We start from the raw sequence: 25,459 nt of genomic DNA, 5'->3' as shown, positions 1-25,459 counted from the left end.
CCACGTAGGTGCCTGAAAAGGTCACGACCGTCGCCGGCATTCTTTCGCAGAGGCAATATTGTAGCCTGTGAGGTTTATCCGAGGCGCGATCATTGCTGGTTGAAAACTTTACCCAATACCCCGCCAGGATGACTTGAAATACAGTCAGCTTTGGCAATTTTTGCTAGCCTCTCTGGAGGCTTAGAGTATTGTTGAGAAAAAGTAGTCTTGTTTCGTTTAGGTTTTGCTTCTCGTTGAAAAGGTGTCTGCTGATGATTGAGCGCCAGAGCCAGAAGGCTTGTTGTTTTGTAAATATGTCCTCAAGACGGGTATCATTAAACTGCAGCGCAATTACAGCTCACCGTTACCCATCGTAAACAGGTTGGGCCTGTCTGGTCCGGTGGGCTCTCAGTGGCGCTAAAGCTTCCAGTGCATGTCGAGCACAATGTATTAGCCTTCCACCGCCTTAACCGCTGGACCACCTCGTCATCTTGCGTGGTTTCTTTGTTTAACACTCCTGAATCATGTGCATGTGGATGCCTTCTTCGTCTTTTGTTTCAGCCGCCGAGGGCCTGTTTTCCACTGAGGCCCTGCGTCAAACTCCCTATGAGACACAATCGAACGTTAGTAGTAACCTCCGATTACGGCCGAATGTGGATTCTGCTCGGACGACGGGGCACCGGTACATCCTTTGTAGCTTTGGCTTGTTAGCCAAACGCTACAGCAGTTTGCCATTTCCCATCAAATCATCCTTGATTTCCTTAAGAAAGGTGCCCCAAATTGGTGGAAAATCACATCTCAACCATACGCTGTCCAAAGCATTGACCCGCCTTCACGCGGCAAAACAGAACGTGTTGTTGGCCCGCACTGCTGGGTCAAACTGCGCTTCCCAAAAATAGATTGGGTCAAAACCGACAGAAGAAAACTCTAAGCCTGCTCTAAGCCCTACCCACGGGGAGGGCTCGACAGTCTCGCACAACGCGAGAGCCTCCGTTTCGCCTGTGTAATTTGGGGGCCGATGAAAACTGGGTCCGACCCGGTGAAGAAGCCCACGACCAGCCCGGCTAGCTCAGTCGGTAGAGCATGAGACTCTTAATCTCAGGGTCGTGGGTTCGAGCCCCACGTTGGGCGGCCCTGTTGACTCTCTTTCTTCCCAAAAGGGTGGCGGGCTCCAGCGTGCCCATTCGCCGCGCAGGCTGAGTGGATTTTGCGAGCTCCGGAAACATCTTTCAAAACAGATGTCGCTGTTAGTGCGAGCGATTTTAATCCCTATCACTAACCCTAACCCTTGCTTTTACACCGGTGATCCGGCGGCAGCAAGCAACAGCGGCTGTCTCTGTGGCGCAATCGGTTAGCGCGTTCGGCTGTTAACCGAAAGGTTGGTGGTTCGAGCCCACCCAGGGACGTGTGAAATGCCGGAGTTTTGCACGCGCGTCAGGTGTCCACTAACGCCTATGCCATTCTTAGGGTTGCGAGGCACAGCTTTCTCAGGGCGTTTATCTTGTGCACCTTCAATAAGCTGGCTTGTTTTAAAAGAATTCAGCGGCGGGTGTTTGGTGAACATTTTCACCAGCTCGAGTAGTTTGCTGTGGCATGTGGATGCCTTCTTTACTGATGATCTGTCTCTGGGGCTCATCTAGTTGACATAGTTTCCGCTGACATTCGGCTGAAGGTGCTGATCCACTATCTGCTCTTGGTACGGACTGGAACCGGGGGACTGTAGTGACCATCAGATCGGAATACAGAATGGATCTGGTGGCTACGGTGACCTCAGAATAAGAAGAAACAGACTAATATTAATGTAGATGCAAAAGTTCCATGTTGCCACAAAGTCAATACCCAATACCCCACCGGGATGACTTGAAAATACAGTCAGCATCGGCAATTTTTGCCAGTCTCTCTGGAGGCTTGTTGAGAAAGATAGTCTTGCTTCGTTTTGTTTCCTTTTATTGGCGTGGCTGGTTGTTGGTCCTCGTCAAAGAGGTGTCCACCGATCATAGCGTGCCGGAGCCAGAAGACTTGTTGTTTTGTCAATATGTTCTCAAGACTTTGCGGCAGTTATCAATAAACTACAGCACAGTCACAGCTCGCCGCTACCCATCGTAAACAGGTTGGGCCTGTCTGTTCCGGTGGGCTCTCAGTGGTGCTAAAGCATCAAATGAAGAGGATGGGATTCGAACCCACACAAACCAAGGCGTGCCGAGCACAACGGACTAGCCTTGCATCGCCTTAACCACTCGACCACCTTTCGTTTTGCGCGGTCCTTTTGTTTAACACTCCCGATTCAGACCACCAGCTCATTAGTAGAGCGCTCGGTGAACTGAACTGAGTGTGTCAGATAGGGAAGACACACAAAAATTGCAGAGTGGGGTCCCCAGGACCGAGGATCACTGCTAAATGTACCAAACGACGAGGATGGGATTCGAACCCACGCGTGCAGAGCACAATGGATTAGCAGTCCATCGCCTTAACCACTCGGCCACCTCGTCATATTACGTGGTGTCTTTTATTTAGCACTCCCGATTCAGATCATCAGCTCATTAGTAGAGAACTCAAAGAACTGAACTGAGTGTGTTAGATAAGGAGGACACACAAAAAGTTCAGCATGGGGTCCCCAGGACCTAGATTAAGGTCCAGTGCTAAAGGAACCGAACGACAAGGATGGGATTAGCAGTCCATCGCCTTAACCACTCGGCCTCCCCGCCCCCTTGCTGACTGAGAGAGGCCATGCTGCGGACCTTTTCAGCTGCTGCTGTGCTTTCAGCAGGCTGTTTTGAGCACAGAGGGAATAGTGAATGAGCCGTCTTTTACACACCTCTAATCTGTTCCGTAGAAACACGGTGCAGCAACCCGTGCCAGGAGACTGTTTGTGCGGCAGTTTAAAGCTTGCTACCACCTTGTCGGCTCACATCCACGTAGGTGCCTGAAAAGGTCACGACCGTCGCCGGCATTCTTTCGCAGAGGCAATATTGTAGCCTGTGAGGTTTATCCGAGGCGCGATCATTGCTGGTTGAAAACTTTACCCAATACCCCGCCAGGATGACTTGAAATACAGTCAGCTTTGGCAATTTTTGCTAGCCTCTCTGGAGGCTTAGAGTATTGTTGAGAAAAAGTAGTCTTGTTTCGTTTAGGTTTTGCTTCTCGTTGAAAAGGTGTCTGCTGATGATTGAGCGCCAGAGCCAGAAGGCTTGTTGTTTTGTAAATATGTCCTCAAGACGGGTATCATTAAACTGCAGCGCAATTACAGCTCACCGTTACCCATCGTAAACAGGTTGGGCCTGTCTGGTCCGGTGGGCTCTCAGTGGCGCTAAAGCTTCCAGTGCATGTCGAGCACAATGTATTAGCCTTCCACCGCCTTAACCGCTGGACCACCTCGTCATCTTGCGTGGTTTCTTTGTTTAACACTCCTGAATCATGTGCATGTGGATGCCTTCTTCGTCTTTTGTTTCAGCCGCCGAGGGCCTGTTTTCCACTGAGGCCCTGCGTCAAACTCCCTATGAGACACAATCGAACGTTAGTAGTAACCTCCGATTACGGCCGAATGTGGATTCTGCTCGGACGACGGGGCACCGGTACATCCTTTGTAGCTTTGGCTTGTTAGCCAAACGCTACAGCAGTTTGCCATTTCCCATCAAATCATCCTTGATTTCCTTAAGAAAGGTGCCCCAAATTGGTGGAAAATCACATCTCAACCATACGCTGTCCAAAGCATTGACCCGCCTTCACGCGGCAAAACAGAACGTGTTGTTGGCCCGCACTGCTGGGTCAAACTGCGCTTCCCAAAAATAGATTGGGTCAAAACCGACAGAAGAAAACTCTAAGCCTGCTCTAAGCCCTACCCACGGGGAGGGCTCGACAGTCTCGCACAACGCGAGAGCCTCCGTTTCGCCTGTGTAATTTGGGGGCCGATGAAAACTGGGTCCGACCCGGTGAAGAAGCCCACGACCAGCCCGGCTAGCTCAGTCGGTAGAGCATGAGACTCTTAATCTCAGGGTCGTGGGTTCGAGCCCCACGTTGGGCGGCTCTGTTGACTCTCTTTCTTCCCAAAAGGGTGGCGGGCTCCAGCGTGCCCATTCGCCGCGCAGGCTGAGTGGATTTTGCGAGCTCCGGAAACATCTTTCAAAACAGATGTCGCTGTTAGTGCGAGCGATTTTAATCCCTATCACTAACCCTAACCCTTGCTTTTACACCGGTGATCCGGCGGCAGCAAGCAACAGCGGCTGTCTCTGTGGCGCAATCGGTTAGCGCGTTCGGCTGTTAACCGAAAGGTTGGTGGTTCGAGCCCACCCAGGGACGTGTGAAATGCCGGAGTTTTGCACGCGCGTCAGGTGTCCACTAACGCCTATGCAATTCTTAGGGTTGCGAGGCACAGCTTTCTCAGGGCGTTTATCTTGTGCACCTTCAATAAGCTGGCTTGTTTTAAAAGAATTCAGCGGCGGGTGTTTGGTGAACATTTTCACCAGCTCGAGTAGTTTGCTGTGGCATGTGGATGCCTTCTTTACTGATGATCTGTCTCTGGGGCTCATCTAGTTGACATAGTTTCCGCTGACATTCGGCTGAAGGTGCTGATCCACTATCTGCTCTTGGTACGGACTGGAACCGGGGGACTGTAGTGACCATCAGATCGGAATACAGAATGGATCTGGTGGCTACGGTGACCTCAGAATAAGAAGAAACAGACTAATATTAATGTAGATGCAAAAGTTCCATGTTGCCACAAAGTCAATACCCAATACCCCACCGGGATGACTTGAAAATACAGTCAGCATCGGCAATTTTTGCCAGTCTCTCTGGAGGCTTGTTGAGAAAGATAGTCTTGCTTCGTTTTGTTTCCTTTTATTGGCGTGGCTGGTTGTTGGTCCTCGTCAAAGAGGTGTCCACCGATCATAGCGTGCCGGAGCCAGAAGACTTGTTGTTTTGTCAATATGTTCTCAAGACTTTGCGGCAGTTATCAATAAACTACAGCACAGTCACAGCTCGCCGCTACCCATCGTAAACAGGTTGGGCCTGTCTGTTCCGGTGGGCTCTCAGTGGTGCTAAAGCATCAAATGAAGAGGATGGGATTCGAACCCACACAAACCAAGGCGTGCCGAGCACAACGGACTAGCCTTGCATCGCCTTAACCACTCGACCACCTTTCGTTTTGCGCGGTCCTTTTGTTTAACACTCCCGATTCAGACCACCAGCTCATTAGTAGAGCGCTCGGTGAACTGAACTGAGTGTGTCAGATAGGGAAGACACACAAAAATTGCAGAGTGGGGTCCCCAGGACCGAGGATCACTGCTAAATGTACCAAACGACGAGGATGGGATTCGAACCCACGCGTGCAGAGCACAATGGATTAGCAGTCCATCGCCTTAACCACTCGGCCACCTCGTCATATTACGTGGCGTCTTTTATTTAGCACTCCCGATTCAGATCATCAGCTCATTAGTAGAGAACTCAAAGAACTGAACTGAGTGTGTTAGATAAGGAGGACACACAAAAAGTTCAGCATGGGGTCCCCAGGACCTAGATTAAGGTCCAGTGCTAAAGGAACCGAACGACAAGGATGGGATTAGCAGTCCATCGCCTTAACCACTCGGCCTCCCCGCCCCCTTGCTGACTGAGAGAGGCCATGCTGCGGACCTTTTCAGCTGCTGCTGTGCTTTCAGCAGGCTGTTTTGAGCACAGAGGGAATAGTGAATGAGCCGTCTTTTACACACCTCTAATCTGTTCCGTAGAAACACGGTGCAGCAACCCGTGCCAGGAGACTGTTTGTGCGGCAGTTTAAAGCTTGCTACCACCTTGTCGGCTCACATCCACGTAGGTGCCTGAAAAGGTCACGACCGTCGCCGGCATTCTTTCGCAGAGGCAATATTGTAGCCTGTGAGGTTTATCCGAGGCGCGATCATTGCTGGTTGAAAACTTTACCCAATACCCCGCCAGGATGACTTGAAATACAGTCAGCTTTGGCAATTTTTGCTAGCCTCTCTGGAGGCTTAGAGTATTGTTGAGAAAAAGTAGTCTTGTTTCGTTTAGGTTTTGCTTCTCGTTGAAAAGGTGTCTGCTGATGATTGAGCGCCAGAGCCAGAAGGCTTGTTGTTTTGTAAATATGTCCTTAAGACGGGTATCATTAAACTGCAGCGCAATTACAGCTCACCGTTACCCATCGTAAACAGGTTGGGCCTGTCTGGTCCGGTGGGCTCTCAGTGGCGCTAAAGCTTCCAGTGCATGTCGAGCACAATGTATTAGCCTTCCACCGCCTTAACCGCTGGACCACCTCGTCATCTTGCGTGGTTTCTTTGTTTAACACTCCTGAATCATGTGCATGTGGATGCCTTCTTCGTCTTTTGTTTCAGCCGCCGAGGGCCTGTTTTCCACTGAGGCCCTGCGTCAAACTCCCTATGAGACACAATCGAACGTTAGTAGTAACCTCCGATTACGGCCGAATGTGGATTCTGCTCGGACGACGGGGCACCGGTACATCCTTTGTAGCTTTGGCTTGTTAGCCAAACGCTACAGCAGTTTGCCATTTCCCATCAAATCATCCTTGATTTCCTTAAGAAAGGTGCCCCAAATTGGTGGAAAATCACATCTCAACCATACGCTGTCCAAAGCATTGACCCGCCTTCACGCGGCAAAACAGAACGTGTTGTTGGCCCGCACTGCTGGATCAAACTGCGCTTCCCAAAAATAGATTGGGTCAAAACCGACAGAAGAAAACTCTAAGCCTGCTCTAAGCCCTACCCACGGGGAGGGCTCGACAGTCTCGCACAACGCGAGAGCCTCCGTTTCGCATGTGTAATTTGGGGGCCGATGAAAACTGGGTCCGACCCGGTGAAGAAGCCCACGACCAGCCCGGCTAGCTCAGTCGGTAGAGCATGAGACTCTTAATCTCAGGGTCGTGGGTTCGAGCCCCACGTTGGGCGGCTCTGTTGACTCTCTTTCTTCCCAAAAGGGTGGCGGGCTCCAGCGTGCCCATTCGCCGCGTAGGCTGAGTGGATTTTGCGAGCTCCGGAAACATCTTTCAAAACAGATGTCGCTGTTAGTGCGAGCGATTTTAATCCCTATCACTAACCCTAACCCTTGCTTTTACACCGGTGATCCGGCGGCAGCAAGCAACAGCGGCTGTCTCTGTGGCGCAATCGGTTAGCGCGTTCGGCTGTTAACCGAAAGGTTGGTGGTTCGAGCCCACCCAGGGACGTGTGAAATGCCGGAGTTTTGCACGCGCGTCAGGTGTCCACTAACGCCTATGCCATTCTTAGGGTTGCGAGGCACAGCTTTCTCAGGGCGTTTATCTTGTGCACCTTCAATAAGCTGGCTTGTTTTAAAAGAATTCAGCGGCGGGTGTTTGGTGAACATTTTCACCAGCTCGAGTAGTTTGCTGTGGCATGTGGATGCCTTCTTTACTGATGATCTGTCTCTGGGGCTCATCTAGTTGACATAGTTTCCGCTGACATTCGGCTGAAGGTGCTGATCCACTATCTGCTCTTGGTACGGACTGGAACCGGGGGACTGTAGTGACCATCAGATCGGAATACAGAATGGATCTGGTGGCTACGGTGACCTCAGAATAAGAAGAAACAGACTAATATTAATGTAGATGCAAAAGTTCCATGTTGCCACAAAGTCAATACCCAATACCCCACCGGGATGACTTGAAAATACAGTCAGCATCGGCAATTTTTGCCAGTCTCTCTGGAGGCTTGTTGAGAAAGATAGTCTTGCTTCGTTTTGTTTCCTTTTATTGGCGTGGCTGGTTGTTGGTCCTCGTCAAAGAGGTGTCCACCGATCATAGCGTGCCGGAGCCAGAAGACTTGTTGTTTTGTCAATATGTTCTCAAGACTTTGCGGCAGTTATCAATAAACTACAGCACAGTCACAGCTCGCCGCTACCCATCGTAAACAGGTTGGGCCTGTCTGTTCCGGTGGGCTCTCAGTGGTGCTAAAGCATCAAATGAAGAGGATGGGATTCGAACCCACACAAACCAAGGCGTGCCGAGCACAACGGACTAGCCTTGCATCGCCTTAACCACTCGACCACCTTTCGTTTTGCGCGGTCCTTTTGTTTAACACTCCCGATTCAGACCACCAGCTCATTAGTAGAGCGCTCGGTGAACTGAACTGAGTGTGTCAGATAGGGAAGACACACAAAAATTGCAGAGTGGGGTCCCCAGGACCGAGGATCACTGCTAAATGTACCGAACGACGAGGATGGGATTCGAACCCACGCGTGCAGAGCACAATGGATTAGCAGTCCATCGCCTTAACCACTCGGCCACCTCGTCATATTACGTGGCGTCTTTTATTTAGCACTCCCGATTCAGATCATCAGCTCATTAGTAGAGAACTCAAAGAACTGAACTGAGTGTGTTAGATAAGGAGGACACACAAAAAGTTCAGCATGGGGTCCCCAGGACCTAGATTAAGGTCCAGTGCTAAAGGAACCGAACGACAAGGATGGGATTAGCAGTCCATCGCCTTAACCACTCGGCCTCCCCGCCCCCTTGCTGACTGAGAGAGGCCATGCTGCGGACCTTTTCAGCTGCTGCTGTGCTTTCAGCAGGCTGTTTTGAGCACAGAGGGAATAGTGAATGAGCCGTCTTTTACACACCTCTAATCTGTTCCGTAGAAACACGGTGCAGCAACCCGTGCCAGGAGACTGTTTGTGCGGCAGTTTAAAGCTTGCTACCACCTTGTCGGCTCACATCCACGTAGGTGCCTGAAAAGGTCACGACCGTCGCCGGCATTCTTTCGCAGAGGCAATATTGTAGCCTGTGAGGTTTATCCGAGGCGCGATCATTGCTGGTTGAAAACTTTACCCAATACCCCGCCAGGATGACTTGAAATACAGTCAGCTTTGGCAATTTTTGCTAGCCTCTCTGGAGGCTTAGAGTATTGTTGAGAAAAAGTAGTCTTGTTTCGTTTAGGTTTTGCTTCTCGTTGAAAAGGTGTCTGCTGATGATTGAGCGCCAGAGCCAGAAGGCTTGTTGTTTTGTAAATATGTCCTTAAGACGGGTATCATTAAACTGCAGCGCAATTACAGCTCACCGTTACCCATCGTAAACAGGTTGGGCCTGTCTGGTCCGGTGGGCTCTCAGTGGCGCTAAAGCTTCCAGTGCATGTCGAGCACAATGTATTAGCCTTCCACCGCCTTAACCGCTGGACCACCTCGTCATCTTGCGTGGTTTCTTTGTTTAACACTCCTGAATCATGTGCATGTGGATGCCTTCTTCGTCTTTTGTTTCAGCCGCCGAGGGCCTGTTTTCCACTGAGGCCCTGCGTCAAACTCCCTATGAGACACAATCGAACGTTAGTAGTAACCTCCGATTACGGCCGAATGTGGATTCTGCTCGGACGACGGGGCACCGGTACATCCTTTGTAGCTTTGGCTTGTTAGCCAAACGCTACAGCAGTTTGCCATTTCCCATCAAATCATCCTTGATTTCCTTAAGAAAGGTGCCCCAAATTGGTGGAAAATCACATCTCAACCATACGCTGTCCAAAGCATTGACCCGCCTTCACGCGGCAAAACAGAACGTGTTGTTGGCCCGCACTGCTGGGTCAAACTGCGCTTCCCAAAAATAGATTGGGTCAAAACCGACAGAAGAAAACTCTAAGCCTGCTCTAAGCCCTACCCACGGGGAGGGCTCGACAGTCTCGCACAACGCGAGAGCCTCCGTTTCGCCTGTGTAATTTGGGGGCCGATGAAAACTGGGTCCGACCCGGTGAAGAAGCCCACGACCAGCCCGGCTAGCTCAGTCGGTAGAGCATGAGACTCTTAATCTCAGGGTCGTGGGTTCGAGCCCCACGTTGGGCGGCTCTGTTGACTCTCTTTCTTCCCAAAAGGGTGGCGGGCTCCAGCGTGCACATTCGCCGCGCAGGCTGAGTGGATTTTGCGAGCTCCGGAAACATCTTTCAAAACAGATGTCGCTGTTAGTGCGAGCGATTTTAATCCCTATCACTAACCCTAACCCTTGCTTTTACACCGGTGATCCGGCGGCAGCAAGCAACAGCGGCTGTCTCTGTGGCGCAATCGGTTAGCGCGTTCGGCTGTTAACCGAAAGGTTGGTGGTTCGAGCCCACCCAGGGACGTGTGAAATGCCGGAGTTTTGCACGCGCGTCAGGTGTCCACTAACGCCTATGCCATTCTTAGGGTTGCGAGGCACAGCTTTCTCAGGGCGTTTATCTTGTGCACCTTCAATAAGCTGGCTTGTTTTAAAAGAATTCAGCGGCGGGTGTTTGGTGAACATTTTCACCAGCTCGAGTAGTTTGCTGTGGCATGTGGATGCCTTCTTTACTGATGATCTGTCTCTGGGGCTCATCTAGTTGACATAGTTTCCGCTGACATTCGGCTGAAGGTGCTGATCCACTATCTGCTCTTGGTACGGACTGGAACCGGGGGACTGTAGTGACCATCAGATCGGAATACAGAATGGATCTGGTGGCTACGGTGACCTCAGAATAAGAAGAAACAGACTAATATTAATGTAGATGCAAAAGTTCCATGTTGCCACAAAGTCAATACCCAATACCCCACCGGGATGACTTGAAAATACAGTCAGCATCGGCAATTTTTGCCAGTCTCTCTGGAGGCTTGTTGAGAAAGATAGTCTTGCTTCGTTTTGTTTCCTTTTATTGGCGTGGCTGGTTGTTGGTCCTCGTCAAAGAGGTGTCCACCGATCATAGCGTGCCGGAGCCAGAAGACTTGTTGTTTTGTCAATATGTTCTCAAGACTTTGCGGCAGTTATCAATAAACTACAGCACAGTCACAGCTCGCCGCTACCCATCGTAAACAGGTTGGGCCTGTCTGTTCCGGTGGGCTCTCAGTGGTGCTAAAGCATCAAATGAAGAGGATGGGATTCGAACCCACACAAACCAAGGCGTGCCGAGCACAACGGACTAGCCTTGCATCGCCTTAACCACTCGACCACCTTTCGTTTTGCGCGGTCCTTTTGTTTAACACTCCCGATTCAGACCACCAGCTCATTAGTAGAGCGCTCGGTGAACTGAACTGAGTGTGTCAGATAGGGAAGACACACAAAAATTGCAGAGTGGGGTCCCCAGGACCGAGGATCACTGCTAAATGTACCGAACGACGAGGATGGGATTCGAACCCACGCGTGCAGAGCACAATGGATTAGCAGTCCATCGCCTTAACCACTCGGCCACCTCGTCATATTACGTGGCGTCTTTTATTTAGCACTCCCGATTCAGATCATCAGCTCATTAGTAGAGAACTCAAAGAACTGAACTGAGTGTGTTAGATAAGGAGGACACACAAAAAGTTCAGCATGGGGTCCCCAGGACCTAGATTAAGGTCCAGTGCTAAAGGAACCGAACGACAAGGATGGGATTAGCAGTCCATCGCCTTAACCACTCGGCCTCCCCGCCCCCTTGCTGACTGAGAGAGGCCATGCTGCGGACCTTTTCAGCTGCTGCTGTGCTTTCAGCAGGCTGTTTTGAGCACAGAGGGAATAGTGAATGAGCCGTCTTTTACACACCTCTAATCTGTTCCGTAGAAACACGGTGCAGCAACCCGTGCCAGGAGACTGTTTGTGCGGCAGTTTAAAGCTTGCTACCACCTTGTCGGCTCACATCCACGTAGGTGCCTGAAAAGGTCACGACCGTCGCCGGCATTCTTTCGCAGAGGCAATATTGTAGCCTGTGAGGTTTATCCGAGGCGCGATCATTGCTGGTTGAAAACTTTACCCAATACCCCGCCAGGATGACTTGAAATACAGTCAGCTTTGGCAATTTTTGCTAGCCTCTCTGGAGGCTTAGAGTATTGTTGAGAAAAAGTAGTCTTGTTTCGTTTAGGTTTTGCTTCTCGTTGAAAAGGTGTCTGCTGATGATTGAGCGCCAGAGCCAGAAGGCTTGTTGTTTTGTAAATATGTCCTTAAGACGGGTATCATTAAACTGCAGCGCAATTACAGCTCACCGTTACCCATCGTAAACAGGTTGGGCCTGTCTGGTCCGGTGGGCTCTCAGTGGCGCTAAAGCTTCCAGTGCATGTCGAGCACAATGTATTAGCCTTCCACCGCCTTAACCGCTGGACCACCTCGTCATCTTGCGTGGTTTCTTTGTTTAACACTCCTGAATCATGTGCATGTGGATGCCTTCTTCGTCTTTTGTTTCAGCCGCCGAGGGCCTGTTTTCCACTGAGGCCCTGCGTCAAACTCCCTATGAGACACAATCGAACGTTAGTAGTAACCTCCGATTACGGCCGAATGTGGATTCTGCTCGGACGACGGGGCACCGGTACATCCTTTGTAGCTTTGGCTTGTTAGCCAAACGCTACAGCAGTTTGCCATTTCCCATCAAATCATCCTTGATTTCCTTAAGAAAGGTGCCCCAAATTGGTGGAAAATCACATCTCAACCATACGCTGTCCAAAGCATTGACCCGCCTTCACGCGGCAAAACAGAACGTGTTGTTGGCCCGCACTGCTGGGTCAAACTGCGCTTCCCAAAAATAGATTGGGTCAAAACCGACAGAAGAAAACTCTAAGCCTGCTCTAAGCCCTACCCACGGGGAGGGCTCGACAGTCTCGCACAACGCGAGAGCCTCCGTTTCGCCTGTGTAATTTGGGGGCCGATGAAAACTGGGTCCGACCCGGTGAAGAAGCCCACGACCAGCCCGGCTAGCTCAGTCGGTAGAGCATGAGACTCTTAATCTCAGGGTCGTGGGTTCGAGCCCCACGTTGGGCGGCTCTGTTGACTCTCTTTCTTCCCAAAAGGGTGGCGGGCTCCAGCGTGCCCATTCGCCGCGCAGGCTGAGTGGATTTTGCGAGCTCCGGAAACATCTTTCAAAACAGATGTCGCTGTTAGTGCGAGCGATTTTAATCCCTATCACTAACCCTAACCCTTGCTTTTACACCGGTGATCCGGCGGCAGCAAGCAACAGCGGCTGTCTCTGTGGCGCAATCGGTTAGCGCGTTCGGCTGTTAACCGAAAGGTTGGTGGTTCGAGCCCACCCAGGGACGTGTGAAATGCCGGAGTTTTGCACGCGCGTCAGGTGTCCACTAACGCCTATGCAATTCTTAGGGTTGCGAGGCACAGCTTTCTCAGGGCGTTTATCTTGTGCACCTTCAATAAGCTGGCTTGTTTTAAAAGAATTCAGCGGCGGGTGTTTGGTGAACATTTTCACCAGCTCGAGTAGTTTGCTGTGGCATGTGGATGCCTTCTTTACTGATGATCTGTCTCTGGGGCTCATCTAGTTGACATAGTTTCCGCTGACATTCGGCTGAAGGTGCTGATCCACTATCTGCTCTTGGTACGGACTGGAACCGGGGGACTGTAGTGACCATCAGATCGGAATACAGAATGGATCTGGTGGCTACGGTGACCTCAGAATAAGAAGAAACAGACTAATATTAATGTAGATGCAAAAGTTCCATGTTGCCACAAAGTCAATACCCAATACCCCACCGGGATGACTTGAAAATACAGTCAGCATCGGCAATTTTTGCCAGTCTCTCTGGAGGCTTGTTGAGAAAGATAGTCTTGCTTCGTTTTGTTTCCTTTTATTGGCGTGGCTGGTTGTTGGTCCTCGTCAAAGAGGTGTCCACCGATCATAGCGTGCCGGAGCCAGAAGACTTGTTGTTTTGTCAATATGTTCTCAAGACTTTGCGGCAGTTATCAATAAACTACAGCACAGTCACAGCTCGCCGCTACCCATCGTAAACAGGTTGGGCCTGTCTGTTCCGGTGGGCTCTCAGTGGTGCTAAAGCATCAAATGAAGAGGATGGGATTCGAACCCACACAAACCAAGGCGTGCCGAGCACAACGGACTAGCCTTGCATCGCCTTAACCACTCGACCACCTTTCGTTTTGCGCGGTCCTTTTGTTTAACACTCCCGATTCAGACCACCAGCTCATTAGTAGAGCGCTCGGTGAACTGAACTGAGTGTGTCAGATAGGGAAGACACACAAAAATTGCAGAGTGGGGTCCCCAGGACCGAGGATCACTGCTAAATGTACCGAACGACGAGGATGGGATTCGAACCCACGCGTGCAGAGCACAATGGATTAGCAGTCCATCGCCTTAACCACTCGGCCACCTCGTCATATTACGTGGCGTCTTTTATTTAGCACTCCCGATTCAGATCATCAGCTCATTAGTAGAGAACTCAAAGAACTGAACTGAGTGTGTTAGATAAGGAGGACACACAAAAAGTTCAGCATGGGGTCCCCAGGACCTAGATTAAGGTCCAGTGCTAAAGGAACCGAACGACAAGGATGGGATTAGCAGTCCATCGCCTTAACCACTCGGCCTCCCCGCCCCCTTGCTGACTGAGAGAGGCCATGCTGCGGACCTTTTCAGCTGCTGCTGTGCTTTCAGCAGGCTGTTTTGAGCACAGAGGGAATAGTGAATGAGCCGTCTTTTACACACCTCTAATCTGTTCCGTAGAAACACGGTGCAGCAACCCGTGCCAGGAGACTGTTTGTGCGGCAGTTTAAAGCTTGCTACCACCTTGTCGGCTCACATCCACGTAGGTGCCTGAAAAGGTCACGACCGTCGCCGGCATTCTTTCGCAGAGGCAATATTGTAGCCTGTGAGGTTTATCCGAGGCGCGATCATTGCTGGTTGAAAACTTTACCCAATACCCCGCCAGGATGACTTGAAATACAGTCAGCTTTGGCAATTTTTGCTAGCCTCTCTGGAGGCTTAGAGTATTGTTGAGAAAAAGTAGTCTTGTTTCGTTTAGGTTTTGCTTCTCGTTGAAAAGGTGTCTGCTGATGATTGAGCGCCAGAGCCAGAAGGCTTGTTGTTTTGTAAATATGTCCTCAAGACGGGTATCATTAAACTGCAGCGCAATTACAGCTCACCGTTACCCATCGTAAACAGGTTGGGCCTGTCTGGTCCGGTGGGCTCTCAGTGGCGCTAAAGCTTCCAGTGCATGTCGAGCACAATGTATTAGCCTTCCACCGCCTTAACCGCTGGACCACCTCGTCATCTTGCGTGGTTTCTTTGTTTAACACTCCTGAATCATGTGCATGTGGATGCCTTCTTCGTCTTTTGTTTCAGCCGCCGAGGGCCTGTTTTCCACTGAGGCCCTGCGTCAAACTCCCTATGAGACACAATCGAACGTTAGTAGTAACCTCCGATTACGGCCGAATGTGGATTCTGCTCGGACGACGGGGCACCGGTACATCCTTTGTAGCTTTGGCTTGTTAGCCAAACGCTACAGCAGTTTGCCATTTCCCATCAAATCATCCTTGATTTCCTTAAGAAAGGTGCCCCAAATTGGTGGAAAATCACATCTCAACCATACGCTGTCCAAAGCATTGACCCGCCTTCACGCGGCAAAACAGAACGTGTTGTTGGCCCGCACTGCTGGGTCAAACTGCGCTTCCCAAAAATAGATTGGGTCAAAACCGACAGAAGAAAACTCTAAGCCTGCTCTAAGCCCTACCCACGGGGAGGGCTCGACAGTCTCGCACAACGCGAGAGCCTCCGTTTCGCCTGTGTAATTTGGGGGCCGATGAAAACTGGGTCCGACCCGGTGAAGAAGCCCACGACCAGCCCGGCTAGCTCAGTCGGTAGAGCATGAGACTCTTAATCTCAGGGTCGTGGGTTCGAGCCCCACGTTGGGCGGCTCTGTTGACTCTCTTTCTTCCCAAAAGGGTGGCGGGCTCCAGCGTGCCCATTCGCCGCGCAGGCTGAGTGGATTTTGCGAGCTCCGGAAACATCTTTCAAAACAGATGTCGCTGTTAGTGCGAGCGATTTTAATCCCTATCACTAACCCTAACCCTTGCTTTTACACCGGTGATCCGGCGGCAGCAAGCAACAGCGGCTGTCTCTGTGGCGCAATCGGTTAGCGCGTTCGGCTGTTAACCGAAAGGTTGGTGGTTCGAGCCCACCCAGGGACGTGTGAAATGCAGGAGTTTTGCACGCGCGTCAGGTGTCCACTAACGCCTATGCCATTCTTAGGGTTGCGAGGCACAGCTTTCTCAGGGCGTTTATCTTGTGCACCTTCAATAAGCTGGCTTGTTTTAAAAGAATTCAGCGGCGGGTGTTTGGTGAACATTTTCACCAGCTCGAGTAGTTTGCTGTGGCATGTGGATGCCTTCTTTACTGATGATCTGTCTCTGGGGCTCATCTAGTTGACATAGTTTCCGCTGACATTCGGCTGAAGGTGCTGATCCACTATCTGCTCTTGGTACGGACTGGAACCGGGGGACTGTAGTGACCATCAGATCGGAATACAGAATGGATCTGGTGGCTACGGTGACCTCAGAATAAGAAGAAACAGACTAATATTAATGTAGATGCAAAAGTTCCATGTTGCCACAAAGTCAATACCCAATACCCCACCGGGATGACTTGAAAATACAGTCAGCATCGGCAATTTTTGCCAGTCTCTCTGGAGGCTTGTTGAGAAAGATAGTCTTGCTTCGTTTTGTTTCCTTTTATTGGCGTGGCTGGTTGTTGGTCCTCGTCAAAGAGGTGTCCACCGATCATAGCGTGCCGGAGCCAGAAGACTTGTTGTTTTGTCAATATGTTCTCAAGACTTTGCGGCAGTTATCAATAAACTACAGCACAGTCACAGCTCGCCGCTACCCATCGTAAACAGGTTGGGCCTGTCTGTTCCGGTGGGCTCTCAGTGGTGCTAAAGCATCAAATGAAGAGGATGGGATTCGAACCCACACAAACCAAGGCGTGCCGAGCACAACGGACTAGCCTTGCATCGCCTTAACCACTCGACCACCTTTCGTTTTGCGCGGTCCTTTTGTTTAACACTCCCGATTCAGACCACCAGCTCATTAGTAGAGCGCTCGGTGAACTGAACTGAGTGTGTCAGATAGGGAAGACACACAAAAATTGCAGAGTGGGGTCCCCAGGACCGAGGATCACTGCTAAATGTACCAAACGACGAGGATGGGATTCGAACCCACGCGTGCAGAGCACAATGGATTAGCAGTCCATCGCCTTAACCACTCGGCCACCTCGTCATATTACGTGGTGTCTTTTATTTAGCACTCCCGATTCAGATCATCAGCTCATTAGTAGAGAACTCAAAGAACTGAACTGAGTGTGTTAGATAAGGAGGACACACAAAAAGTTCAGCATGGGGTCCCCAGGACCTAGATTAAGGTCCAGTGCTAAAGGAACCGAACGACAAGGATGGGATTAGCAGTCCATCGCCTTAACCACTCGGCCTCCCCGCCCCCTTGCTGACTGAGAGAGGCCATGCTGCGGACCTTTTCAGCTGCTGCTGTGCTTTCAGCAGGCTGTTTTGAGCACAGAGGGAATAGTGAATGAGCCGTCTTTTACACACCTCTAATCTGTTCCGTAGAAACACGGTGCAGCAACCCGTGCCAGGAGACTGTTTGTGCGGCAGTTTAAAGCTTGCTACCACCTTGTCGGCTCACATCCACGTAGGTGCCTGAAAAGGTCACGACCGTCGCCGGCATTCTTTCGCAGAGGCAATATTGTAGCCTGTGAGGTTTATCCGAGGCGCGATCATTGCTGGTTGAAAACTTTACCCAATACCCCGCCAGGATGACTTGAAATACAGTCAGCTTTGGCAATTTTTGCTAGCCTCTCTGGAGGCTTAGAGTATTGTTGAGAAAAAGTAGTCTTGTTTCGTTTAGGTTTTGCTTCTCGTTGAAAAGGTGTCTGCTGATGATTGAGCGCCAGAGCCAGAAGGCTTGTTGTTTTGTAAATATGTCCTTAAGACGGGTATCATTAAACTGCAGCGCAATTACAGCTCACCGTTACCCATCGTAAACAGGTTGGGCCTGTCTGGTCCGGTGGGCTCTCAGTGGCGCTAAAGCTTCCAGTGCATGTCGAGCACAATGTATTAGCCTTCCACCGCCTTAACCGCTGGACCACCTCGTCATCTTGCGTGGTTTCTTTGTTTAACACTCCTGAATCATGTGCATGTGGATGCCTTCTTCGTCTTTTGTTTCAGCCGCCGAGGGCCTGTTTTCCACTGAGGCCCTGCGTCAAACTCCCTATGAGACACAATCGAACGTTAGTAGTAACCTCCGATTACGGCCGAATGTGGATTCTGCTCGGACGACGGGGCACCGGTACATCCTTTGTAGCTTTGGCTTGTTAGCCAAACGCTACAGCAGTTTGCCATTTCCCATCAAATCATCCTTGATTTCCTTAAGAAAGGTGCCCCAAATTGGTGGAAAATCACATCTCAACCATACGCTGTCCAAAGCATTGACCCGCCTTCACGCGGCAAAACAGAACGTGTTGTTGGCCCGCACTGCTGGGTCAAACTGCGCTTCCCAAAAATAGATTGGGTCAAAACCGACAGAAGAAAACTCTAAGCCTGCTCTAAGCCCTACCCACGGGGAGGGCTCGACAGTCTCGCACAACGCGAGAGCCTCCGTTTCGCCTGTGTAATTTGGGGGCCGATGAAAACTGGGTCCGACCCGGTGAAGAAGCCCACGACCAGCCCGGCTAGCTCAGTCGGTAGAGCATGAGACTCTTAATCTCAGGGTCGTGGGTTCGAGCCCCACGTTGGGCGGCTCTGTTGACTCTCTTTCTTCCCAAAAGGGTGGCGGGCTCCAGCGTGCACATTCGCCGCGCAGGCTGAGTGGATTTTGCGAGCTCCGGAAACATCTTTCAAAACAGATGTCGCTGTTAGTGCGAGCGATTTTAATCCCATCACTAACCCTAACCCTTGCTTTTACACCGGTGATCCGGCGGCAGCAAGCAACAGCGGCTGTCTCTGTGGCGCTACCTGGAGCAGGATCGTCTGTTTCCACGGCCGTCTCCTCGTCCAATCGCCGATCTCGCCGTCCATTGTGAGAATGGACGAGAGCCAATCGCGTCGCTCGCCATCCATTGTGAGAATGGACGAGAGCCAATCGCATCGCTCGAGCTCCATTGTTAAGAGCCACTCACCATGCTTAGTTTCATTCTAAGTCAGGTTCAAAAATCAGACGAACGGAATATAGGATAACTTTTCAAAGTAAGTAATACATGTTTTCTACTTTCTTCCTCTCTGTTTACAATGTTCTCAATTGGTAACTCGTTACGTTTTCGTCCGTCATTCATCCGTGTTTGGCGTTCACAAACTTTTGACTCGCGAATTGCCCATAATGAAACACTGTTTAAATGTAATCTAACTTTCTAAAGTCCATTTACTCGTTCTTAAGTTCGATTTAAATGGGGGGAAAACGCGTTTCAGCTGTAAGTGCAGTCATCCCTTATGACAATTTACCTTGTTTTTACTATAGTAAAAGCGTAGTAACCATGTTGTGTTTTTGGCTGATCGATTACAACTGTATGAACACAGTCTTACTATAAAGGAAAATCTGAATGAACAGCAACAACAAAAAACGTTGTGCTTGTGTTTGTCGTCATTTACCATGGCTTTACTATAGTGAAAGTGTAGTAATCATGTTTTCTTTTCATTACTTGCCTATAATCTCACATATTTAACACAATTGTGCCTGTAATCGTACTTATTAAACTCAGTTTACTCGTTCTTTAAGTGTAAACACAGTCTTACTATAAATAAAAATATGAATGAAAAAAAAAACAAGTCATTTACCATGCTTTTACTATAGTGAAAGTGTAGTAATCATGTTTTGTTTCCATGATTTGCCTATAATCTTACATATAAAACACCATTTGCCTGTAATTTTGCATAGTAAACACATCTATTCTATTTAAAGTTTGATTTGGATTTAAAAAATATGTTTAGTTGTAGACATTGTCATTTCTAATTAACATTTAATGTGCTTTTGCTATGTGTGAATGTAGTAATCAAGTTTTGTGTTTGCAGATGGATTACTATTTATATAAACACAGATGCAAATAATAATTTAAATGAAAATGCAATGTTATATAGACATCCCTTACAAAAATTAACCATGGTTTAAGTAAAGTGTACTTACTATGTTCTTTGTTTTTTTGTTTTTTTCTCAGATTGATTATCATATGTATAACCACAGCTTTTAACTAACAATGTACTTTATTTTACATTGTCATTAATACATGCTATATGTAGTTACTATAGTAATAACAGTAAATTATGCATAATTGGATGCAACTAACTGTAAACCAAACAAAACAATAATCTTATCCCTATCGTAACTGCATGTAGTAATTTCATATTCAAATCTTTATATGTATAATTGTAGTGTAACACCTTTAAATGTTTAACCTTGTTTTGCTTTGTTAGCAATAAAATAATATTTAATTGTTGTAATGGGTGCCATTATTTAGTCAGCTTGAATATATATCGTTGTATCATTATAAAAAAATTAAAAACATTTGTGTAGTTGTCCAATACCTGCAAAATGCACATTACTAACTATTATTTCACTATTATATTTAGATGAGCACTAAGCCAAAGAGCCACAAGGTCATGGGTGAAGGCGAGTGGATGGCCAGGTTGAGGACTTTTGCCAGCTCTGGGGTTTGTCCATCTGGAGGCAACAGACCAGCACCACGGCAGCGGAAGTGGCACAACCTCTACCAGAAGGTAAAGTTACCTGTATCTCATTGTAGAATATGAATGTGTACATTATTTGTCAAACATTTTTACACGTGACTGTGTTTAATGTTTTTGAAAGAAGTGTCTTTTGCTCATTCAGCCTGCATTTATTTGATCAAAAATACAGAAAAAACAGCAATATAATTTGTACTGCATATTTGTATTTATTTTGTTATTTTTTAATGAAAACTGTGATACGTTTTGCAGAATTCATTGATGAATAAAAAGTTAAAAGAACAGCATTAATTTCTCTTTTGAACAGTCCTGTATTTTCTATTTTATTTCTAATGCTGTTCTTTATTGAACTTTTTATTCTTCAATGAATCCTAAAAAAAGTATCACAGATTACATAAAAAAATACATTAAGCAGCACAACTGTGTCCAACATTGGTCATAAATTAAATTCTAAAATGATAGCTAAATATTCAGCGTTGATGACAGAAATAATTTAAATTAAAGTTTATGGAACTATAAATTTAAACTGTGATGACATTTTACAATATTACTGATGTTTTCTTTATTTTTATCAAATAAATGCAGGATCGATGAGCATAAGGCACTTCTTTCAAAAAACATTAAAAATAGTGATGTGTCCAAACTTTTGACTGATCCTGTATTTGTGTTTCCTTTTATTAAATTTTGTTTTGGTTTTTTATAGGAGAACTGCTTGGTGTTGACTACCTCCTGAGTTAGACTGGACAGCCCCTGGTAGTGGACCCTGACTCAGAAGAGACAGAGAACCTGCTGGAGGATGTGGATGAAGGCGAGGATGAAGAAGACGAGGGCTTCAGGGAGGACCAAACACTTGACATTACTGTGTCAAGTCTTACCGATGACCCAAGCTTCTCTCTGTCCTCCACTGTGCCTCCTTCACGCCAGGTGCCTCAGCATCTCCTGACGAGTCTGTGGTATGTAAATATCTTGTTGTATGCATGTATGTAATTGTGTTTCATGTAATATTGTTACATTTCTAGGAAAATATATATTTATATGTTTGTTTATTTTGTTCCACTTCACTGTACTCATAATGTTGTTCATTTCTGTTTTTTTTTTTCTTTATATTTTTTTCTCCCAGGCTTTGGATAGTGCTGGTGTGCTGGACAAAGTGGACAGCCTTGTGGAGTATCTTGTGGAGCTCAGGAATCAGCCATCTTTGGCTCTCACCAACCAGCAGGTCAGTTTCTCTACTTTTTCTTCTTGACCTGTCATATGTTGACACTACCACTTGTTTTGTTTTCTCATTTGCCTTGTATTATATGCTCTCTCTGCTTAGGTGGGCAATATAGTTGGCAGAACCTGCTGGATTACGATAAGAAGAGAGTGGTGTTTGCTGTCAGACACCAGAGCAGGCTGGACACAGGTTCACTCCAGGGGTGGAGAGCGTGAAGAGGCATACATTCACCACCACTGCCCCACTTGCTCAGTGGCCAGATTGTTGTCGCCTGATAGAGACCATTTCAAGCTCTGTGCCATCCATAAGAGTCCAAAAAAGAAAGGGGATAAAGTTTTATTTATGTGTATTGTTTTGTGCTTTCTGTTCTTTTGCACTTGCAATGAATGCACTAGTGCCATGGACATTTGAAAGTTTTATTTAAAAGTATAGTTTTGTTTTCTGTTCTTTTGCACTTGCAAAGAATGCACAGTAGTAATTAATATTTTAAAGTTTTATTCATTTGTATTGTTCTGTGCTTTCTGTTTTTTTTTTTTTTGGACTCACAAAGGCAAACAAGAGCCATTGTCATTTTAAAATTTTATTTATGTGTATTGGTCTGTGCTTTCTGTTCTTTTCACTTGCAATTAATGCACAAGAGCCATGGACATTAGATGGTTTTATTTATATGTATAGTTCTGTTTTCTGTTCTTTTGCACTTGCAAAGAATGCACAGGAGTCATGGACAATAGAAAGTATTATTAAGAGGTATTATTCGGTGTTCTGCACATGCAACATAACTATAAGAATAAAAATGTAAAAAAAAAATAGAATAATGAATAATTGGCTATGACTGATTGAAAAATAAAAGTTTGGTCATGATTAAATAACTCTTTTTGTATGTCTTTGTTACAGTATCATTAAACGGTTATAGGCCCTTTTAAAAATGTTGATAAATTTGGGGATTATTTCATAAATAAATTGACTATTTTTTGTACTATAAGTTTTAGAACATAACTACAGCAGCAATATATTTAAACTAAAAGTGCAAAAACTCAGAACTGTGAATAAAATATCAATAATCAGTAATATAAATCTAATAAAGTATTAATTTGTCATTTCAGAAATTATTTCATCCATTTGGACATCATTTATGTGATAATTACTGATAAATAAATCATTCAGTAAACACTTCAATGTATGGCAACAGTGTAATATGAACTGGAAAGCTTGTGATCATCCTTACTCCCGTATAAATGTACAGAAAAATAGAGAAAACATTTTTTTTCAGATAATTTATTGTAAATATACACTCCAAAAACATTGCTTTGAAGGAAAAAAGAGATAAAATTTCCTTTCATTTCTTTTCTCCTCATTTTTTTCCTTTTTTCTCTCTTTTTTCTTTCTTTTTCTCTTTTTCCCCCTTCTTCCTCCTCTTTCCTTTTCTTCCCCCCCCTTAACAGACTATTGTTCCCCAGCTTTGGCGCAATCGGTTAGCGCGTTCGGCTGTTAACCGAAAGGTTGGTGGTTCGAGCCCACCCAGGGACGTGTGAAATGCCGGAGTTTTGCACGCGCGTCAGGTGTCCACTAACGCCTATGCCATTCTTAGGGTTGCGAGGCACAGCTTTCTCAGGGCGTTTATCTTGTGCACCTTCAATAAGCTGGCTTGTTTTAAAAGAATTCAGCGGCGGGTGTTTGGTGAACATTTTCACCAGCTCGAGTAGTTTGCTGTGGCATGTGGATGCCTTCTTTACTGATGATCTGTCTCTGGGGCTCATCTAGTTGACATAGTTTCCGCTGACATTCGGCTGAAGGTGCTGATCCACTATCTGCTCTTGGTACGGACTGGAACCGGGGGACTGTAGTGACCATCAGATCGGAATACAGAATGGATCTGGTGGCTACGGTGACCTCAGAATAAGAAGAAACAGACTAATATTAATGTAGATGCAAAAGTTCCATGTTGCCACAAAGTCAATACCCAATACCCCACCGGGATGACTTGAAAATACAGTCAGCATCGGCAATTTTTGCCAGTCTCTCTGGAGGCTTGTTGAGAAAGATAGTCTTGCTTCGTTTTGTTTCCTTTTATTGGCGTGGCTGGTTGTTGGTCCTCGTCAAAGAGGTGTCCACCGATCATAGCGTGCCGGAGCCAGAAGACTTGTTGTTTTGTCAATATGTTCTCAAGACTTTGCGGCAGTTATCAATAAACTACAGCACAGTCACAGCTCGCCGCTACCCATCGTAAACAGGTTGGGCCTGTCTGTTCCGGTGGGCTCTCAGTGGTGCTAAAGCATCAAATGAAGAGGATGGGATTGGAACCCACACAAACCAAGGCGTGCCGAGCACAACGGACTAGCCTTGCATCGCCTTAACCACTCGACCACCTTTCGTTTTGCGCGGTCCTTTTGTTTAACACTCCCGATTCAGACCACCAGCTCATTAGTAGAGCGCTCGGTGAACTGAACTGAGTGTGTCAGATAGGGAAGACACACAAAAATTGCAGAGTGGGGTCCCCAGGACCGAGGATCACTGCTAAATGTACCGAACGACGAGGATGGGATTCGAACCCACGCGTGCAGAGCACAATGGATTAGCAGTCCATCGCCTTAACCACTCGGCCACCTCGTCATATTACGTGGCGTCTTTTATTTAGCACTCCCGATTCAGATCATCAGCTCATTAGTAGAGAACTCAAAGAACTGAACTGAGTGTGTTAGATAAGGAGGACACACAAAAAGTTCAGCATGGGGTCCCCAGGACCTAGATCAAGGTCCAGTGCTAAAGGAACCGAACGACAAGGATGGGATTAGCAGTCCATCGCCTTAACCACTCGGCCTCCCCGCCCCCTTGCTGACTGAGAGAGGCCATGCTGCGGACCTTTTCAGCTGCTGCTGTGCTTTCAGCAGGCTGTTTTGAGCACAGAGGGAATAGTGAATGAGCCGTCTTTTACACACCTCTAATCTGTTCCGTAGAAACACGGTGCAGCAACCCGTGCCAGGAGACTGTTTGTGCGGCAGTTTAAAGCTTGCTACCACCTTGTCGGTTCACATCCACGTAGGTGCCTGAAAAGGTCACGACCGTCGCCGGCATTCTTTCGCAGAGGCAATATTGTAGCCTGTGAGGTTTATCCGAGGCGCGATCATTGCTGGTTGAAAACTTTACCCAATACCCCGCCAGGATGACTTGAAATACAGTCAGCTTTGGCAATTTTTGCTAGCCTCTCTGGAGGCTTAGAGTATTGTTGAGAAAAAGTAGTCTTGTTTCGTTTAGGTTTTGCTTCTCGTTGAAAAGGTGTCTGCTGATGATTGAGCGCCAGAGCCAGAAGGCTTGTTGTTTTGTAAATATGTCCTCAAGACGGGTATCATTAAACTGCAGCGCAATTACAGCTCACCGTTACCCATCGTAAACAGGTTGGGCCTGTCTGGTCCGGTGGGCTCTCAGTGGCGCTAAAGCTTCCAGTGCATGTCGAGCACAATGTATTAGCCTTCCACCGCCTTAACCGCTGGACCACCTCGTCATCTTGCGTGGTTTCTTTGTTTAACACTCCTGAATCATGTGCATGTGGATGCCTTCTTCGTCTTTTGTTTCAGCCGCCGAGGGCCTGTTTTCCACTGAGGCCCTGCGTCAAACTCCCTATGAGACACAATCGAACGTTAGTAGTAACCTCCGATTACGGCCGAATGTGGATTCTGCTCGGACGACGGGGCACCGGTACATCCTTTGTAGCTTTGGCTTGTTAGCCAAACGCTACAGCAGTTTGCCATTTCCCATCAAATCATCCTTGATTTCCTTAAGAAAGGTGCCCCAAATTGGTGGAAAATCACATCTCAACCATACGCTGTCCAAAGCATTGACCCGCCTTCACGCGGCAAAACA

The 25,459-nt window shown here is 47.7% G+C and overlaps 28 non-coding genes across 28 annotated transcripts; 21 read left to right on the top strand and 7 right to left on the bottom strand.

Annotated features, from left to right (window-relative positions):
- Positions 1–38: 38 nt before the first annotated feature.
- LOC141283367 (U4 spliceosomal RNA) lies at positions 39–179 on the top strand. Its single transcript, XR_012338138.1, has one exon. It is a non-coding gene; the product is annotated as a U4 spliceosomal RNA (small nuclear RNA).
- Positions 180–1,037: 858 nt separating this feature from the next.
- Positions 1,038–1,110, top strand: trnak-cuu (transfer RNA lysine (anticodon CUU)). The gene has a single exon. It is a non-coding gene; the product is annotated as a tRNA-Lys (tRNA).
- A 201-nt stretch (positions 1,111–1,311) lies between these two features.
- trnan-guu (transfer RNA asparagine (anticodon GUU)) lies at positions 1,312–1,385 on the top strand. The gene has a single exon. It is a non-coding gene; the product is annotated as a tRNA-Asn (tRNA).
- A 1,001-nt stretch (positions 1,386–2,386) lies between these two features.
- Positions 2,387–2,468, bottom strand: trnas-gcu (transfer RNA serine (anticodon GCU)). The gene has a single exon. It is a non-coding gene; the product is annotated as a tRNA-Ser (tRNA).
- Positions 2,469–2,928: 460 nt separating this feature from the next.
- Positions 2,929–3,069, top strand: LOC141283360 (U4 spliceosomal RNA). The gene has a single exon (XR_012338137.1). It is a non-coding gene; the product is annotated as a U4 spliceosomal RNA (small nuclear RNA).
- Positions 3,070–3,927: 858 nt separating this feature from the next.
- On the top strand, positions 3,928–4,000 carry trnak-cuu (transfer RNA lysine (anticodon CUU)). The gene has a single exon. It is a non-coding gene; the product is annotated as a tRNA-Lys (tRNA).
- A 201-nt stretch (positions 4,001–4,201) lies between these two features.
- On the top strand, positions 4,202–4,275 carry trnan-guu (transfer RNA asparagine (anticodon GUU)). The gene has a single exon. It is a non-coding gene; the product is annotated as a tRNA-Asn (tRNA).
- A 1,001-nt stretch (positions 4,276–5,276) lies between these two features.
- On the bottom strand, positions 5,277–5,358 carry trnas-gcu (transfer RNA serine (anticodon GCU)). Its single transcript has one exon. It is a non-coding gene; the product is annotated as a tRNA-Ser (tRNA).
- Positions 5,359–5,818: 460 nt separating this feature from the next.
- LOC141283353 (U4 spliceosomal RNA) lies at positions 5,819–5,959 on the top strand. The gene has a single exon (XR_012338136.1). It is a non-coding gene; the product is annotated as a U4 spliceosomal RNA (small nuclear RNA).
- Positions 5,960–6,817: 858 nt separating this feature from the next.
- trnak-cuu (transfer RNA lysine (anticodon CUU)) lies at positions 6,818–6,890 on the top strand. The gene has a single exon. It is a non-coding gene; the product is annotated as a tRNA-Lys (tRNA).
- A 201-nt stretch (positions 6,891–7,091) lies between these two features.
- Positions 7,092–7,165, top strand: trnan-guu (transfer RNA asparagine (anticodon GUU)). The gene has a single exon. It is a non-coding gene; the product is annotated as a tRNA-Asn (tRNA).
- A 1,001-nt stretch (positions 7,166–8,166) lies between these two features.
- Positions 8,167–8,248, bottom strand: trnas-gcu (transfer RNA serine (anticodon GCU)). Its single transcript has one exon. It is a non-coding gene; the product is annotated as a tRNA-Ser (tRNA).
- Positions 8,249–8,708: 460 nt separating this feature from the next.
- Positions 8,709–8,849, top strand: LOC141283338 (U4 spliceosomal RNA). Its single transcript, XR_012338134.1, has one exon. It is a non-coding gene; the product is annotated as a U4 spliceosomal RNA (small nuclear RNA).
- Positions 8,850–9,707: 858 nt separating this feature from the next.
- trnak-cuu (transfer RNA lysine (anticodon CUU)) lies at positions 9,708–9,780 on the top strand. The gene has a single exon. It is a non-coding gene; the product is annotated as a tRNA-Lys (tRNA).
- Positions 9,781–9,981: 201 nt separating this feature from the next.
- trnan-guu (transfer RNA asparagine (anticodon GUU)) lies at positions 9,982–10,055 on the top strand. Its single transcript has one exon. It is a non-coding gene; the product is annotated as a tRNA-Asn (tRNA).
- A 1,001-nt stretch (positions 10,056–11,056) lies between these two features.
- Positions 11,057–11,138, bottom strand: trnas-gcu (transfer RNA serine (anticodon GCU)). The gene has a single exon. It is a non-coding gene; the product is annotated as a tRNA-Ser (tRNA).
- A 460-nt stretch (positions 11,139–11,598) lies between these two features.
- LOC141283330 (U4 spliceosomal RNA) lies at positions 11,599–11,739 on the top strand. The gene has a single exon (XR_012338133.1). It is a non-coding gene; the product is annotated as a U4 spliceosomal RNA (small nuclear RNA).
- An 858-nt stretch (positions 11,740–12,597) lies between these two features.
- Positions 12,598–12,670, top strand: trnak-cuu (transfer RNA lysine (anticodon CUU)). Its single transcript has one exon. It is a non-coding gene; the product is annotated as a tRNA-Lys (tRNA).
- A 201-nt stretch (positions 12,671–12,871) lies between these two features.
- Positions 12,872–12,945, top strand: trnan-guu (transfer RNA asparagine (anticodon GUU)). The gene has a single exon. It is a non-coding gene; the product is annotated as a tRNA-Asn (tRNA).
- Positions 12,946–13,946: 1,001 nt separating this feature from the next.
- On the bottom strand, positions 13,947–14,028 carry trnas-gcu (transfer RNA serine (anticodon GCU)). The gene has a single exon. It is a non-coding gene; the product is annotated as a tRNA-Ser (tRNA).
- A 460-nt stretch (positions 14,029–14,488) lies between these two features.
- On the top strand, positions 14,489–14,629 carry LOC141283323 (U4 spliceosomal RNA). Its single transcript, XR_012338132.1, has one exon. It is a non-coding gene; the product is annotated as a U4 spliceosomal RNA (small nuclear RNA).
- An 858-nt stretch (positions 14,630–15,487) lies between these two features.
- On the top strand, positions 15,488–15,560 carry trnak-cuu (transfer RNA lysine (anticodon CUU)). Its single transcript has one exon. It is a non-coding gene; the product is annotated as a tRNA-Lys (tRNA).
- Positions 15,561–15,761: 201 nt separating this feature from the next.
- trnan-guu (transfer RNA asparagine (anticodon GUU)) lies at positions 15,762–15,835 on the top strand. Its single transcript has one exon. It is a non-coding gene; the product is annotated as a tRNA-Asn (tRNA).
- A 1,001-nt stretch (positions 15,836–16,836) lies between these two features.
- On the bottom strand, positions 16,837–16,918 carry trnas-gcu (transfer RNA serine (anticodon GCU)). Its single transcript has one exon. It is a non-coding gene; the product is annotated as a tRNA-Ser (tRNA).
- A 460-nt stretch (positions 16,919–17,378) lies between these two features.
- Positions 17,379–17,519, top strand: LOC141283316 (U4 spliceosomal RNA). The gene has a single exon (XR_012338131.1). It is a non-coding gene; the product is annotated as a U4 spliceosomal RNA (small nuclear RNA).
- An 858-nt stretch (positions 17,520–18,377) lies between these two features.
- Positions 18,378–18,450, top strand: trnak-cuu (transfer RNA lysine (anticodon CUU)). Its single transcript has one exon. It is a non-coding gene; the product is annotated as a tRNA-Lys (tRNA).
- Positions 18,451–24,129: 5,679 nt separating this feature from the next.
- On the bottom strand, positions 24,130–24,211 carry trnas-gcu (transfer RNA serine (anticodon GCU)). Its single transcript has one exon. It is a non-coding gene; the product is annotated as a tRNA-Ser (tRNA).
- A 460-nt stretch (positions 24,212–24,671) lies between these two features.
- Positions 24,672–24,812, top strand: LOC141283309 (U4 spliceosomal RNA). Its single transcript, XR_012338130.1, has one exon. It is a non-coding gene; the product is annotated as a U4 spliceosomal RNA (small nuclear RNA).
- The last annotated feature ends 647 nt before the right edge of the window (positions 24,813–25,459 follow it).

The sequence above is a fragment of the Garra rufa genome, chromosome 1, assembly GCF_049309525.1.
Source record: "Garra rufa chromosome 1, GarRuf1.0, whole genome shotgun sequence".
NCBI classification, from domain to species: domain Eukaryota; kingdom Metazoa; phylum Chordata; class Actinopteri; order Cypriniformes; family Cyprinidae; genus Garra; species Garra rufa.
The sequence above is the reverse complement of the archived record's forward strand: the minus strand, read 5'-3'. Positions and strand labels throughout refer to the sequence as shown.